Below are 15,529 nucleotides of genomic sequence, written 5' to 3' on the forward strand. Positions count from 1 at the left end.
GACAGCATCCACGCTGTACTAAACGGGCCAGATCCTGGCCTACGTTAGGGTAGCTTTGCACTACTCCATTATTGCACTTTACATTGCTCCAGGTTGGCTCAGCTTACCATGGGAGGAATTCTGTCTGTGTAGGGTAATTCCTGGGTGACGTTCAGTGGCTGTAGCACATCCTGCCCCAACACACACAGCACCGGTAGCCAGTTCAGGGGATGTAATCGGGACAGCAGAGGTAACCAGAGTGTCCCTGCATCTCGGTCATTCCCAGCTATTCGAATGTCCCTTGGCATCGCACCAACACTTTTCTTTGCATAAACTATATTTTAGCATACGAAGAATAGTATCTAGAGTTCAGAAATGATTATAGGTTATTCTTCCATTGTTTGGGATGCTGCGCATCTAAGCAAACAGAAATAATTTAATAGATGCTGTAATTTGATTCCATTATTCAGGGAGCAACAGCGAAAATATATCAAAAATTGTTGACCCTCTGCAAACAGGCTTTCACCTACATTAACTGTTGGGTAAAAACAGAATGTAATGTTTGCAGTGCAATTTGTCACAGAAATGGAGGTTCAATTAGTCCCAATGACTTACTAAAGACATTTTAAACACAATGTCCAAATTTTTCTACATAAATTAAACATGATGTAATTGAGTGTAACATTAAGTGTCTCGTCACTGTTGATTCATGTGGAAATCACAGAAATTTCACTGATCATTATGCATTCATTTGATATTCATGCGGATGCCATATGTGCCTCCATAAGGATTCTACAGTTATTCAGCATGGAATAAGTTTTAAATTACCATTAAAAAGACATTAAAAGGCAATCTCAAAATACCACCACAAAGGTAATTTCATTTAAAGAGTGCTAATGAAACACATTCTGCATTAAAAATCTGAAATACAAAGTAGGTTAATCATGAATCAGCAGAAATAATTCAGGAGAAAATACTGTTGAATTGCAAGTCAGAATAAAAAGAATATTTGAACAAAAGGTTTTTGTCTGTCTGGTCTAGATTTTTGACAGGTGAAATGTAATTGCATGACAAGTACAATTTTCCATTCAACTGGTATGTAGCATTATGGCAATATAGCATTTTGCTACTGGGAAAATATTCATTACTGAAACAAGTATAGTTGTCCAGATTCTCACTGCATTCATTTTCCACTGACGGGGAGCAGATGGCCACAAGGAATCTGGCTGTGGCTCCCTATTTCTCAGATGGGCTCTTTGCCAGCCCCAATATATGACAGTTGGTACTGACTCCTAAGGGTTGAGTGACAGCTGAAAATAGCTGGAACACTGTTTTGCTCAGGCTACTCCATTTCCTGCCCTGGCACACCCTCTGTGTAGCCGGGTGGAGAGACGGCATAAGTGCTGTCATAGCCAGCTCCACACTAGTGGAGGATTCCCCCATGCTCCAAGAATGTTCATCAGGTGCGACACTGTCTGTTTCTATCCCTTTTTATATCTCCAGAGCAGCACAAAGGATCTAGAATAGAGCAGAGAATCCTGCTCACTGTATCTAAAAATATTTAAGCCATTATAGGATGGCTTATCTCTTTGCCTTAGAGACCTACTTCTACTCAACAAAGTCCCTTCTCTGAGTTAGGCTTTATGGCATTTGTATTATACAAGAGCAAGAAAGTGAAGGGCCAGTCCTGTGTGGTGCTGAGTACCTTCCTGAAAGATGCTGAGCACCCTCAGCTTCCCCTGATGAAAATCTGTTTCAATGTATTCTAGTTTTGAAAGCTAAGTGGGGAAAATTCTAACAAACAGCAGACGTACTGCTGGAAAAAATAGATTATCTTTAATAACTGAGTGTCCAGGCATAGTCTTTGCCTCTAAGGAAGGTGAGGGTTATTTATCAATGCATGAAGTGGGGTTAGGAAAATCCTCCTATCAGATTGGATTGGAAATTTGTGTATATAGTAAAGCTAAATAATTCTAGCTTTCTGACAGGATAATTTTTTAGGTTTGTGTCCCAAGCAAATGGAAATTTGTGCCATTGAAATGACTAGAAAAATCTATGACAAAATGCAAAAGTTACAAGATGTGCTGCTGTAAAAATGATTGTGACAAGAGGTGTGACTTGTTTCTGTGTTATTGTAAAATAACATTTTGGCCTGTCTAAAGTAAATGTCCTGTCACACATACACACTTTGCCCATAACAGTGAAAGATTAGCCCAAATAATTTGCCTTGAAAATTTGTCCTCATCTCTGAATAAAGAGAAACGTTCCTTTGTGTGGTTAATTGGAAGCCCTCAGTCATTTCACAGACTAACCTCATCGCAACCTGCCTCTAATACAAGGATGCTGATTTCTCTCTCCCCTTCTTTGCTCAGCTAAAAGTCCATTGTCATATTACTACCATCTTATTTTATACCAGGTATTCAGGAGATAGCCTTGCACCAGTATGATAGGTGGTTGGTAAGAAAAGAAGTGTGACCATCATTAGCCAGATCTTAAATTAAATCAGTATATAATACTTGGTGGAGACCTAAGCTCTGCATAATCCTTTTCATCAGATCACACTGTCCTGCCAACATGACTCATGCCTGTTCTTGATGTACTTTGTCCAATGGGTGAGTTCAATATCTATGCCCATTAAAACTCTTGGACTCTTTGCTGAAACTGCCAATATGCATGATAAATGCGCCAGTTGAGAATGTAGTTTAACACGTTTCCACTAGGTAATGGACTGAGACCACTACCTCCTTTCACATAAACCACCAAGTAATCATCAGCTTAAACTAGTGATCTAAAAGTGAAAGGATCAGTGTCCCATCTCAATAAGCAACCCAAGGATCTGTACCTTGTTCCCTGTTTGTTTTCCTCTTAAGTTAAGGGAAAAGAAAATGGGTTTTCTGCATCTATGTACTTTATAAACTGTAGACCCTCACAACATCTCACACCTTACAATTCACAAACAGAAAGTTGGTATCTCCTTACTTCTCAGCAAAGACTTAATGTCAGGCTGCCGCAGCTTCCTATTACTAAGACTTCAATCTTTTTACACCGTATCTGACAGTGTAAGTCCTAGTACATGTATATGATGAAAAATTAAAACTAAAAGACAACTGTCAAAATAAATGAACAGAGTATAGTATGTTGTGATAATTATCCTGGAGTTTTAAAATTTACTAATTCACATATTATGAAGGTTCTAGTGGTCTGGATATGTAGGAATTTATAAAATCAAAAACTTTTAAAGCAATGTTTTCTTCATTATCCTGCACTGTTTTTGAAGTTATGCTGTGCAGCCTGAAAAGTCAGCTGCATATTTTCATATATATCCCAATTATATTTCATAAAATGCAGCCATAAATATAATCTAATTCCCATGCAAATTAAGTAAATTCTGCACAAAAAACTGAATGCTGATACTGTACTAAATTTTGTTTTGCTGCCAGACAGAAAACAATGAGTTATAAGTAAAATGTACCTTATTCAGTACGTCCAGAATACAAAAAAACTCACAAAAACAAAAAACCCACCACCACCAAAACCTCCAGTTTCTATGGCACAGGATGTCTCAAATGTCTTATTTTATTTACAGAGAAAAAATACTTGCACTTTTTCTAGAAATTTGCAAGTATGAAAAGACTAGTCACCAAATCACTCTAGATTGCTTTAACAGGCTTATTTTAGCAACCTTATGTATTGCCTTATGGGAACGTTAGCACAGCTTAGTATGTGTGTAAGTGTCTCATTTTAGGAAACATAAAGCAAAACAGGACATGTAGCTACAGCATGAGTTTCAGAAGATAAAAACTCCAAAGACTGTTTGCAAACTTGAATGACAGTAAATGTGGAGCAATGGGAAATTTCCATTTCCAGTTATTATTTTGCTTCACTTTGTTGAAATGCTCAAGGATTTGATACACATGGGAAAGCAAAAATTTCCCACACTCCACCACCCACACAAAAAACTTTCTGAGTACCAAACACCACAATAAATACAGCCACTGAAATTAGTCTAAATCAGCAGACATTTTAAAAGACATTTTAAATTACGGTACACACCTAAAAAAAAATCTGCCCAGAAAAAGACACAACTGTGTGGTTCACGTCTTTCCCAGTTAAAGATCTGAGGTCAGTTTAAAAATCTTTTTAAAAGAATTTGCTTTCCCTAGGTTAGTTAACCCTTTAGATAGCTAAACTGAAAAGATTTTGGAAGATTTAATTGTTTACTTTTAGTACTTTAGTTTAGTTCTGATGCACTATAACAGTGATAAAATATTTAGGTTGTACACACTACAAGGGGATGTTTACAACCAACCAACCAAAGTTTTCATTGACATTTTAAACCAATTGTGAAAGTTTCTAGTTTAAACATTTTATATATTTATTTTTAATTGAGACCTGATTTTGAGTCTAAATTCCCGGCCAACGTCCTTTAATGTGGAAGTTACAGAAAGCCTTTTTATCTGAGAAGCAACAGAAGAGGAGGAAAAGGTGTCATAAAAGAGTGGGAGGAATTAATGTTCATAGGCACCTTCCACCTCTTTCTAGAGCTGCAAGTCCCACCTACTCAATCATCCAGTCCTTGCATATTTAAATAATTTAATTTTACTTTTACTTTAATTTTACTTTATTTGTAAAATGTATCCTTTAGCAGACCATTCTCTGTTCCACTGATAGTATAAATATTCCCTTTCCAATACATATTAGTTCTAACACATTTCTTGGCTCCTAAGAATGTTCCATATCACATATACACAAACCCCCACTGAAGAAATTCATAATAAAACAGATGTAGACTGGGAGGCACAGTGCTGAGAAGCTTATCAAATCTCTGGGTGTTTATTGTGTAATACTTAAAAGAAAGTGACTTCCAACGGTACATACTGAAACACTGGCAGAGGTGACTGCATTGTTACAAAGCACATAGAATCAATCATATGGTTTCAGCAGAGGCAAGTAAAATGACCGAGAAATAGTGTGAGAATCTGGAAGGATTCATCAGCATAGAGTGCAAAGGATTCACAATAGGGCTGTTAAGTGATTAAAAAAATTAATCGCACTCTTAATAATAGAATACCATTTATTTAAATATTTTGGATGTTTTCTACATTTTCCAATATATTGATTTCTATTATAACACAGAATACAAAGTGTATAGTGCTCTTTATTTTTTATTACAAATATTTTCACAGTAAAAAACAAAAGGAATAATATTTTTCAATTAATCTAATACATGTACTGTAGTGCAATCTCTTTATCATGAAAATTGAACTTACAAATGTAGAATTATGTTAAAAAAAACCTGCATTCAAAAATAAAATATAAAACTTTAGAGTCTGCAAGTCCACTCAGTCCTACTTCAGCCAATTGCTTAGACAAACACATTTGGTTACAATTTGCAGGAGACAACGTTTCCTGCTTCTTGTTTACAATGTCACCTGAAAGTGAGAACAGGAGTTCGCATGGCACTGTTGTAGTTGGTGTCATAAAGATTCATATGTCCCCTAATGCTTCAACCACCATTCCAGAGGACAGGCATCCATGCTCTTGATGGGTTTTGTTTGATAACAATCCAAAGCAGAGTGAACCGACTCATGTTCATTTTAATCATCTGAGTTAGATGCCACCAGCAGGTTGATTTTCTTTTATTTTTTTGCGGTTTGGGTTCTGCAGTTTCCTCATTGGAGAGTTGCTCTTTTAAGACTTCTGAAAGCATGCTCCACATCCCGTCCCTCAGATTTTGGAAGGCACTTATGATTCTTAAAACCTTGGGTGAAGTGCTCTAGCTATCTTTAGAAATCTCACATTGGAACCTGCTTTGCATTTTGTCAAATCTGCAGTGAAAGTGTTCTTAAATTGAACATGTGCTGGGTTGTCATCTGAGTCTGCCATAACATGAAATATCTGGCAGAATGCTGGTAAAACCTTAGAGCAGGAGATATAAAATTCTCCCCGCAAGGAGTTCAGTCACAAATTTAATTAATGCATTATTTTTTTAACAAGAGTCATCAGCATGGAAGCATGTCCTCTGGAATGGTGGCCAAAGCATGAAGGGGCATAGGAACATTTTGCATATCTGGCAGGTAAATACCTTGCAATGCCAGCTACAAAAGTACCATGCAAATGCTGGTTCTCACGTTCAGGTGACATTGTAATTAAGAAGTGGGCAGCATTATCTCCCAAAAATGTAAACAAACTTGTTTCTCTTAGCGATTGGCTGAACAAGAAATAGGACTAAGTGGACTTGTAGGCTCTAAAGTTTTACATTGTTTTGTTTTTGAGTGCAGTTATGTAACAAAAAGAATGTACATTTGTAAGTTGCACTTTCAAGATAAAGAGATTGCACTACAGTACTTGTATGAAGTGAATTGAAAAATACAATTTCTTTTATCTTTTTTACAGTGCAAATATTTGTAATAAAAATATATAAAGTGAGCACTATACACTATGTATTCTGTGTTGTAACTGAAATCAATATATTTGAAAATGTAGAAAAAATCCAAAATATTTAAATTGGTATTCTATTGTTTAACAGTTCGATTAAAACTGCAATTAATTTTTTTAATCATGATTAATTTTTTTGAGTTAATTGCATGAGTTAACTGTGATAAATCGACTGCCCTAATAATTATATATTGTAAAGCATTTGGGCATTCTTCACACTTAAAGGTGTCATGACATCTTATCTATGTGTGACTGTTCAACATTTGATTCAATGTGAGATTCAAATGTGAAAAATAACTAAATATAGGCTTTAGAACTTTAAAAGCGCTCATCCCTACAGTGTCTCATTCTCTAATTATAGCAAAATGTAGAAGTAGAATCCTGCACTGACAGAATCATTTTACTATTTTTGTAGTTTAGCTCAATTTATTTCTTTTCTTTTCTCCTCTACCCCGCACCCCCCAAGACTGAGGGAGTTTTTAATGTGCATTTCTTGGTACATGACACATTCCTGTCTCCACAGTAAAATACTATTCCACAGATTTATAATGTGTGTAATCCAATGCTGCTGGTTATTCAGTTGAAATGTGGGTGGGTGGGTGGAAGACTCCTGCTTATAGGTAAAGAGAACAGACTATTAGATCAAGATCTAGATACACAGGGCCAGATTTTCAAAGATATTTAGACACCTGAAGATGCAGCTAGGCACACATATTCGATTCTTTAGTCCCCTTGAAATCAGTAGAAGTTAGATTAGGTGCTTTTGAAAAACTCAGTAGGTGCCTGTTTGCCTATTTAGACACCTAAATACCTTTTGAAAATCTGCCCCTTAGTCTATATTTAGCACTTAAATATAAAACCTGATTTTGAGAGATGCTTAGCCTGCAGCAACTGCTATTAACTCTGATAGGAACTGTTGGATGCACTTGAGAATTAGGTCGCTTATTGAGGTGCCTAATAAGAATTTAGGAGCCCAAATTTAGACACTCACTTTTGAAATCTTGGTCTTCCCTCTTCTCTAATGATTAGAGGATGAAAGTGGTCTGCCACTGCGTTGGTTTCTCTGGTTGACCTCAGTTATTTTGGCTGTAAAAGCTTATGATCATGCTCCCTGTGGTTCTCTGAAATATTTCTAAGTGAGATACTGGAGTCACTATTAATACTCATGAACAAAGAGGAATGACTCACATTCCCACAAGACACAAGAAAAATTTCTGGTCTTAGGCTCGTCACTGCTTTACTTCAATCTCCTGCTGAACCCATAGCGCCTGCTGTCACGGTGAGCATTCAAAGACTGTAGGTAAGAATCCCAAACTAGTCTTCCTCACCAACCCCATCAGAACATCTTTTGGGAATGACCAGAGCCACACACTTGTCAAGAGACAAATGCTTCAGAAAGAAGTATGAAGATCATTTGTTGAAAGAGTGGTAAATTAACATCTGTTTCACATGACAAATATTGACAGAACAGTTATTAAAACTGCACACATATGACACAGTCATTTATGTGATCAAACTAGTAGTAAATGTCCTTTGCCATATCTGTATAGTCACATTGGCTGTTGTCTTGTGTTACTACCACAAAACAATTCTAATGATCTGTGGTGGGGCATCTGACCCACACTGGCAGAAGAAAGGTTAAAGCAGCCCAGGTGAGGCTGCACAGGAGACAGCTAATTAGGAAAGGGCTTGTAGAGACACCCAGTCAGGAGAAGGCATAGAGACAGCCAATCAGGGTCAGGCCAAGGCCATATAAGAAGGGCTGATGAACAGAGCAGCTTCAGTCACTCCCTGGAGTTCGAGGAGGGAGGACTGGTTGCCCTAAAGGAGGGAGAAGAGACAGCACCTTGGTCAGAGCAGTGCTGCATGGGATCAGGGGAGCATGACTGAGTTCTTGGCTGACTGCTGCCCTGATACCAGGGCAGAGAAGGTGCTAGGGCTGCAGGGAAGTGGACCAGGGAAACAGACAGCAGGGGTTGGAAGTGACGCAGCATGTGGCTGCTGGCTAGAGGGTCCCTGGGCCGGGACCAGGAGTAGTGGGCGGGCCCGGGTCTGTGTCCCCCCACCCGCCACTGAGGGAAGTGGCTAGAGTGTGGGCTACAGTTTGCCACTGATATAGGTGGCTAGACCCTGGACGGCAACCTGCCACTGAGGCAAGTGGCTGGACAGAGGACTGCCAGCCCCCTGGAAGGGGGAGGCAGAGAATCGCATGGGGCACAGCTGGAAGGCTGTGTCCAGAAGACGACACCATGGTCCTCAGAGCGACATTGGTGCTGATGACAGAAGTGATGGTGGCGATATGCCACGAGATGAAGGTGCACTGGCAAACCAGAGCTAATTCCCAGAAAGGTCAGCAGGAGGTGCCATGGTGGTGATTGAGCCCCATCACAGAAGTTCCGAGTGCTAAGAGAGAAATTTGGGTCAAAATTCAACTGTGATGTAAGCAGGAGGAATTCCTTTGTTGTCAATAGAGCTCTTAGGGTTCGTAGAATCATAGGACTGGAAGGGACCTTGAGAGGTCATCTAGTCCAATCCCCTGCACTCATGGAGGACTAAGTATTATCTAGACCATCCCTCACAGGTGTTTCTCTAACATGCTCTTAAAAATCTCTAATGAGGGAGATTCCACAACCTCCCTAGGTAATTTCTTCCAGTGCTTAACCACCCTGACAGTTAGGAAGTTTTTCCCAATGTCCAACCTAAACCTCCCTTGCTGCAAGTTAAGCCCATAGCTTCTAGTCCTCTCCTCAGAGGTTAAGGACTACAATTTTTCTCCTTCCTCCTTGTAACAACCTTTTATGTACTTGAAAACTTGTCATGTCCCCTGTCAGTCTTCTCTTTTCCAGAGTAAATAAAACCCAATTTTTTAATCTTCCTTCACAGGTCATGTTTTCTAAACCTTTAATCATTTTTGTTGCTTTTCTCTTGACTTTCTCAGATTTGTCCACATCTTTCCTGAAATGTGGTGCCCACAGCTGGACACAATACTCCAGCTGAGGCCTAATTAGCGCAGAGTAGAGCAGAAGAATTACTTCTCGGGTCTTGCTTACAACACTCCTGCTAATACATCTCAGAATGATGTTCACCTTTTTTGCAACAGTGTTACACTTAAAGAAAAGGAGTACTTGTGGCACCTTAGAGACTAATAAATTCATTTGACTCATGTTTAGCTTTGGTCCGCTGTGAACCCCCAGATCCCTTTCTGCATTACTGCTTCCTAGACAATCATTTCCCATTTTGTATGTGTACAATTGATTGTTCCTCCCCAAGTGGAGTACTTTGCATTTGTCCTTATTCAATTTCATCCTATTTACTTCAGATCATTTCTCCAGTTTGCCCAGATCATTTTGTATTATAATCCAAACTACTTGCAACCCCTCCCAGCTTGCTATCATCTGCAAATTTTATAAGTGTGCTCTCTATGCTATTATCTAAATCATTGAAGAAGATATTGAACAGAACCAGACCCAGAACTGATCTCTGCAGGATCCCCCTTGTTATGCCCTTCCAGCATAACTGTGAACCACCGATAACTACTATCTGGGAATGGTTTTCCAACCAGTTATGCACCCACCTTATAGTAGCTCCATCTAGGTTGCATTTCCCTAGTTTGTTTATGAGAAGGTCATGCGAGACAGTATCGAAAGCTTTACTAAAGTCAAGATATACCATGTCTACCACTTTCCTATCCACAAGGCTTGTTACCCTGTCAAAGAAAGCTATCAGATTGGTTTGTCACAATTTGTTCTTGACAAATCCATGCTGCCTGTTACTTATCACCTTATCTTCCAGATGTTTGCAAATTGATTACTTTATTTGCTCCATTATCTTTCCTGGTACAGAGGTTAAGATGACTGGTCTGTAATTCCCCAGGTTGTCCTTATTTCCCTTTTTATAGATTGGAACTATATTTGCCCTTTTCCACAAGAGTCTTGTGGAATCTCTCCTGTCTTCCATTACTTTTCAACGATAATTGCTCATGGCTGAGAACTCCTCAGTCAGCTCCTTGAGTATTCTAGAATGCATTTCATCAGGCCATGGTGACTTGAAGAAATCTAACTTGTCTAAGTAATTTTTAACTTGTTCTTTCCCTATTCTATACTCTGATCCTACCTCATTTTCACTGGCATTCACTTTGTTAGACGTCCAATCACCACCAACCTTCTTGGTGAAAACCAAAACAAAACTCATTAAGCACCTCTGTCATTTCCACATTTTCTGTTATTGTTTACCCCACCTCATTGAATATCAGGCCTACCCTTCCTTGATCTTCCTATTGCTTCTAATGTATTTGTACAATGTTTTCTTGTTACCCTTTAGGTCTCCAGCTAGTTTGATCTCGTTTTGTGTCTTGGCCTCTCTAATTTTGTTCCTACATACTTATGTTATTTGTTTATATTCATCCGTTGTATTTTGACCTAGTTTCCACTTTGTGTAGGACTCTTTTTTGAGTTTCAGATCATTGAAGATCTCTGGTTAAGCCAGGCTGGTCTCTTGCCATACTTCCTATCTTTCCTATGCAGTGGGATAATTTGCTCTTGCGCCCTTAATAATGTCTCTTTGAAAAACTGCCAACCTGTCTTCAATTGATTTTCTCCTTAGACTTGCTTCCTATGGGATCTTACCTACCAGCTCCCTGAGTTTGCTGAAGTCTGCCTTCTTGAAATCCATTGTCTTTATTTTACTATTCTCCCTCCTACAATTCCTTAAAATCATGAACTCTACCATTTCATGATCACTTTCACCCAAGCTGCCTTCCACTTTCAAAATCTCAACCAGTTCCTTCCTATTTGTCAAAATCAAATCTAGAACAGCCTCTCCCCAGTAGCTTTCTCCACCTTTTGAAATAAAAAATTGTCTCCAATACATCCCAAGAACTTGATGGATAATCTGTGCCCTGCTGTGCTTTTCCCGCCACACGTGTCTGAGTAGTTGAAGTCCCCCATTACCACCAAGTCCTGTGCTTTGGACGATTTTGTTAGTAGTTTAAAAAAAAGCCTCATCCACCTCTTCTTCCTCGTTTGGTGGTCTGTAGTAGACCCCTACCATGACGTCACCCCTGGTTTTTTACCCATTTTATCCTTACCCGGAGACTTTCAACAAGGCTGTCTCCTATTTCCATCTCAAACGCAGTCCAAGTGTATACATCTTTAATACTTAAGGCACCACCTCCTCCTTTTTTCCCCTGCCTGTCCTTTCTGAGCAAGCTGTACCCTTCTATACCAATAATCTGTGATGCCAACTGTAACCAGGGAAAAATTAAAACTAAATAAATCCCCTCTGTTTCCCTTTTACAGGTACAGATTCTTGGATTTATCAGGATCTATCACCTGAGGAAGGAGCTCCTGTGTCCCACCTTCCCTCAGAAGTGTGGTGCAGGAAAGAAGAGGAAAGACAAAAGTTAAGTTGAAACAGGTAAGTACTGTATTAAGGGTTGGTTACATGAAGGGGGGGGTATAAGAGGAACACCACAAACAAACACATAAAACACAGCAAACAGTGGACCGCAACAAAGGAGCTTGAAGCTCAGACCCAATATACCCCTCCCTTGGCAACAGAACAAAACAAATCCCCAGTATAGCCTACTGCTAATCGGATGGACAGGTTAGATGGTAGTGAGTAGTGGGTCCAGACCAGGACCTTCTACCCTCGGGCCAAACACTGGCCTCTGGGGAGGAACGCTGGATGGTGACAAGCTGCTGGGACTGAAGCTGCTGATGGACCAAAGGACTCTGGATGGCAGGTGGGTTGTTGGTATCACAGGATCCTTCACAGCTCTTGATCTGGAGACCTGCGCAAAAGCCCAACCGCACACAGCTGCCTCCTGAGCGGACAGCACCGTGATGATGTGGCACAGTTCCTTATAAAGAGTGAGTGGTGGGAAAGTTCTGAGGGGATGGCAGTTACAAACCAGTCTCAACTGGTCTGAACCAGCTCTCGCACCACAGCTTTGGCACCTTAATTTTCCCACCTCTGGGGACAAAATGGAGATTTGGCTCCATTTTGAAAAGTACCAAAGTCCATATTGATGAGGGGAAACCATATAAAAACCTTATCCTAAACATTTAAAATCACAAGGTTAGCCAATCTGTATCCAAATATGCTCTTCCCCTTCCTTGATAGGTGGACACCATCTCTGCTCAGCAGTCCTTCCCGGAACAGCATCCCGTGGTCAAGGAAGCCGAAGCCTTCCTGGCAACACCATCCTCGCAACCAGGCATTCACGGCCAGGATGCATCTGTCTCTGCCTGGGCTCCTACCCTTGACCAGAAGGATCAAAGAGAACACCACCTGTGCTCCCAACTCCCTCACCCTTACTCCCAGAGCCTTGAAATCACTTCTGATCTCCTGAGGGTCATACCTCGCTGTATCATTAGTGCCCACATGGATGAGTAGCATGGTGTAGTAGTCAGAGGGCTGGATGATTCTCAACAATCCCTCTGTAACATCTCAGATACGGGCCCCTGACAGGCAGCATACCTCCCAGGATGCCATGTCAGGGTGACAGATGGATGCCCCTGTCCCCCTCTGAAGAGAATCACCAACCACTACTACCCTACGTTTCCTTTTGGGAGCAGTGGCTGCGATCCTCCCAGCCTTGGGGGAAAGCAGTCCTAGTTAAAATTAAGACCCAAAGCTAAATATATATTTGGTCACACTGGGATAACAGTAGTCAACTGGAAGTAGTTCAAATGTTCAAAGATTTTAGTATTTTTTCCCCTTCTTATCACTGCTCTGCCATCACAGTACTGAGTTCAGAAATGAAGGAAAGCAAAACTTTGGGTTTGTGTAGTCTATGATCACAGTAGCCAGTGCAACCTGAATGAGAATGTCTTGTCAGTTGTATTACCATAGCACCTACACCTAGGAACCCTAGTCATGGAGCAGGACCCCACAATGCTAGATGCTGTACAAGCATAGAATAAAAAGATGATCCCCTACCCAAAGAGTGTTTGGGGGGTATTTTAATGGTGTGATGTTTAGGTGTATGGGGATAACAAATCAGACTGTGGCTTTCAGTTCCGGGACGAATGGCTTATGTTCCACTATAGAAAAGCACTTAAGCATATGCATAATTTAAGCACAAGTATTCCCATTGACTTCAGTGCTCTCAAGAGCTTTCAGATCTCAAAGCAGAGAGAAAGTCCAAAGAAGAGAAAGGAAACTGGCATTTCCTTCCATAATAATTTCTTTGCCAGGGTGAAGATAAAGAGCACAAAACAAAACTCAAGGTGAAGTGTGCCCTTAAGTAAGGGGGAAGAAAAACCAAATTCCCCAACAGATTTTTCACCTTCAGGCTTGATTTCCTCCAGTTTGTACCTTAAATGGCAAAGGAATGAGGAAGAAACCTATCACTCACAGGTATCCACAGACACCACGCTTTCTAGCAACAAAAAACCTCTATTTTCACCTTCTTCTCTGTTATCTAGCTTTTTGTAAAATGATTAATAAATGGCTTTGAGATGCTGAGAACATTTTGAAAAACAAATTGTTTACTCCAGCTCTGTTGTTATACCTAACACATAGCCTCTCTTAGCTCAATCCTGCTTCAACTAGTCCCATTCGATTTTCAATTTATTTTTCTCACGTTCTGTGCAAGATCACAGCTCCCCTGGCTATTGAGCTGACCACACTAAATTTAACCTTGTGTGTCCAAAATTCTTAAGAGTTTAAAGTGAGGCAATTCAAGTCTTGATTACACCATCAAATCCATTATATTTTCTTTAAATGTATGCACTGTTTTAGACTGGTCCCTCCTGAACAAACCACCTGTTCCGGTTCAGGTTCTAGGTGATCTTAATAGTAGTCGGTCAGAGCTTGTTATCTGGGAGCTCAATGTGGTATCGGAAGGATCCCCAGACTGTAAATACTACCATCCCTGGAGTGATTTAGCAGGAGATAGATCCTCGGGAACAGGAGCAGATCACCAAAACAAATGCAAGCAAAAAAGCCAGACACCAAGGAAATTTAGCCTTGAGTAAATGTGCAGGAACCAGGAAGAACCTTTACCTCCCTAAATGATGGAACAAGTAGAGAAAAAGTGCCTTGAAGGAACTGGAGAAAACTACACTCTTGGTATATTTAAGACGTTAAATATATGACAGAAGTGTGTAGGCATAGTCCAGTGTGGGCGACTCAGGCATCCAGCATCACACACAAGCCTTAAAGACAGAGGAGAAGAAATGTTTTAAAGAACTATTTCATGAGAACTTCCATTATTGGAGAGTCCCATACAATTTAACAGGGATTCTAAAATATCCTATTCTTAAAAAAGCCTATAGAATTTAAAAGAAAACCTTGCTTTAGATTTCTATGAGATGGCTTCAAACAACATATAGCAAAGTTATTATTTTCTTTTAAAGTCTAACTTTTCCACAAGGATTGTTACAATTTTCTTCAGTCATTTCATAAGAACAAAGGAGAAAGTCACAGATTCAAGGAGGATCTCTGAAATAATTTTTTAACTCAGTAGTTGATTTCATAGAATACTCAATGAAATATTATGGGTTCAAGGCCTACTTCTCCCTCCACTGATAGAGGTTTTATATTAGATATATACAATAACTCTATAATGGCTCATATTGTTTATTCCCTTACTTATATAGTTAATTCATATATTATACTTCATACCCAACTCCTGAGCCTTACTTCTTTATCACTGTTGTTGTAGTCAAACACAGAGTGCATTAAAAAATTCTTTAAGGGCAGCTATATCACATTGCAGCAACAAATTTTCAGCCATATTTCCCCACGGATGTCTCTATGGAAAAAAATAGCATTACCCAGGATACCCTCAAGAATAAACATCTCTAACTAATTAATTTTTTCAGAATGGCAGCAACTTTTAACAGCAAACAACAATCAAATGGATGTTTTTTTCCTAACATTTACAGGAAAGGGTGGCCACAGCCAACCGCTCTGACCTTGGGCCATCCCTTTGACCCATTTCTTCAATCTTAAGATTAAAAAAAGGTAGCTTCCCTTTTCTGTGCCAACTGAGATTGTCCTGACCGCCAAAACTGGGATGCTAGTCTCGAATGAAAAGCTGTAAGGTACGTCTACACTGCAATTAAAAACCTGTGGCTGGCCCCTGCAAGGTGGGAGGGTTCCA

At 39.8% G+C, this 15,529-nt stretch overlaps 1 long non-coding RNA gene across 2 annotated transcripts in view; it reads left to right on the forward strand.

Annotated features, from left to right (window-relative positions):
* Positions 1-13,958, forward strand: part of LOC140895593 (uncharacterized) — a 32,369-nt gene extending 18,411 nt beyond the window's left edge. Inside the window, exons 4-5 of one of the 2 annotated variants that reach the window (XR_012154280.2) lie at positions 11,715-11,832; positions 12,541-13,958. This is a non-coding gene — a long non-coding RNA (uncharacterized LOC140895593). The remainder of the gene's footprint in view (positions 1-11,714; positions 11,833-12,540) is intronic. The other variant, XR_012154279.2, reaches the window with a different exon arrangement.
* Positions 13,959-15,529: the final 1,571 nt, after the last annotated feature.

The sequence above is a fragment of the Lepidochelys kempii genome, chromosome 11 (genome assembly GCF_965140285.1).
Source record: "Lepidochelys kempii isolate rLepKem1 chromosome 11, rLepKem1.hap1, whole genome shotgun sequence".
NCBI classification, from domain to species: domain Eukaryota; kingdom Metazoa; phylum Chordata; order Testudines; family Cheloniidae; genus Lepidochelys; species Lepidochelys kempii.